We start from the raw sequence: 1,906 nt of genomic DNA, 5'->3' as shown, positions 1-1,906 counted from the left end.
GAGCAACTGCAGAGAGATTTGGAACTTGACAGAACCTATAGATATTGAAGCGGAGGGAAGAGATAGGTAGACGAACGAAATAGAACGAAGAGTCAAGAACCAGCCCCAGATAGGAATTTGGCACCTTCCCACTGTGCCATTAGAAATCAACCAGAGAAAACACAAATTACTGAATTAAAGATAAATGATAATTGAATTAATCAAACTGGAGAGCAACATAAACAATAATTAAACAGAATCTGTACCTCACGCGACACCAGAAAACAAACTCCAAGTGGATTATTTGTTTAATGTAAACCGTAATACCATAAAAGTACTAGATAAAATGTAGGCCTGCATGTTGGACAAGGATGTTGAAGGTATGACACTAATGCTACAAACCACAAAAGACAGCCAAATTTGACTGTATATGAAATTTCAACTTCTAAATGAGAGGAAATAAATTGAATACAGTTTGCTTTGGAAATAGGGGGAAATTTTTATATCAGCCTAGGTTCTTAATGGCAAGAAACAGAAACCAATCTTGGCTGTTTTCAGCAAATAGGGGATTTATTATTTATTACGAATGTACTAGGTAGCTCACTGAATTATAGAGAAGGCGGGAGACCAGGCTTGGGCCCAAGCAGACAGAAAAAGCTTCCAAATCATGCTCCAAAGTCTGTCTGGGAGAAAACAGCAGCTGTCCCACCAATGGATGCTAATCTCTGGGCCACCTCCATCTCTGCACCAGGAACTTGATCTTGGTGCAAACCAATCTGTCCCTGCTATTAGAAAGTGATATCACCTCTGCCTCTTATGGCCTCCTAGTGCCCCAAAGTCGAGGACACAGTTGGCAAAATGACCTGGCCTGGGTCATGTACCTCCATCCCAAGATGTCAGGTAAAAGCAAATATCTGACATTTTTAGTCTCTCTATCTCATTAAGGCGCAAAAGACAGACAATCGCCTAAACACAGAAAGATGGTTCATGTGATGGGTGATCAGGAGGACAGTGGCTGTCCACTGCTTAATACACTTTACAGAAGAGATTTTCATCAAAAATCTCGAGGGAGGGAGGAATCTGTGAAAAGCAGTAATAGAGTAATAGTTTAGAGGGAGTTGTGACGACAGGGCTAGCATAATTCAAGCAAGGCTGACGTCTCCTCCGCTTGCTGCAAGTTATTTTCCTCTCCCTTTAAAATGTGATTTCCCCTTAAGTTTACTATCCCCCCCCCCCCAAAAAAGAGTTCTCGGATTAATACATTATTGGGACTTCAGCATGTCTTTTTAAGTAAAAATTCATTTATAATAGTTACCACATTATCAACAAGGTACAACTGGTGTGAGCTAATTTGGTCGTACTGGCTTTTGATACCTGCCCCAAAGCGCGGCCCCGTTTCCTACTTTGGAATGGAGGGGAGGAAGATCAAGGGAAACAGAAGCACGTGGCTGGCCCGGATAAGGGGGTGCCAAAGGGGGGTTTAGGGTCTGGTGAGAGCATAGGCGCCTGAAGGGACACAGGTAACGAATGCAGGAGAGCAGAAAGGAAGGTGCAAAATCCCAGAGACAAACCTCTACTCGAGAATAATTTGGCTTGAAACATCTGTGGATCAAGAGGAGAGGGATGAAAAAATTATTCATCCTCATGGACTCAAATGGCCCCCACACGTGGGCAGTTATTACCGATCCAGCTATCTCGTGGGCTACAAGTTATTGCAAAATAGAAAGGTTGTCCCAAACCAGCTTCAGTTTCTTACCGTCAAGTCCGACGGAAGCGCTTCGGAAGATGCACCATTCATTCCACCGTGCACGCCCCCAGGGGACTGCATACCCCGGTTTGAGTTGTGCACCACCAGATGTGCTGGACCCATGGGGGGAAGGCTGGCTGGCTTCAGAACCAGGAATACCTGTGCTGTCCGTGATGGGTG

Source organism: Panthera pardus, unplaced genomic scaffold (assembly GCF_024362965.1).
Source record: "Panthera pardus isolate Hobbes unplaced genomic scaffold, ASM2436296v1 HiC_scaffold_24, whole genome shotgun sequence".
NCBI lineage: Eukaryota > Metazoa > Chordata > Mammalia > Carnivora > Felidae > Panthera > Panthera pardus.
The sequence above is the reverse complement of the archived record's forward strand: the minus strand, read 5'-3'. Positions refer to the sequence as shown.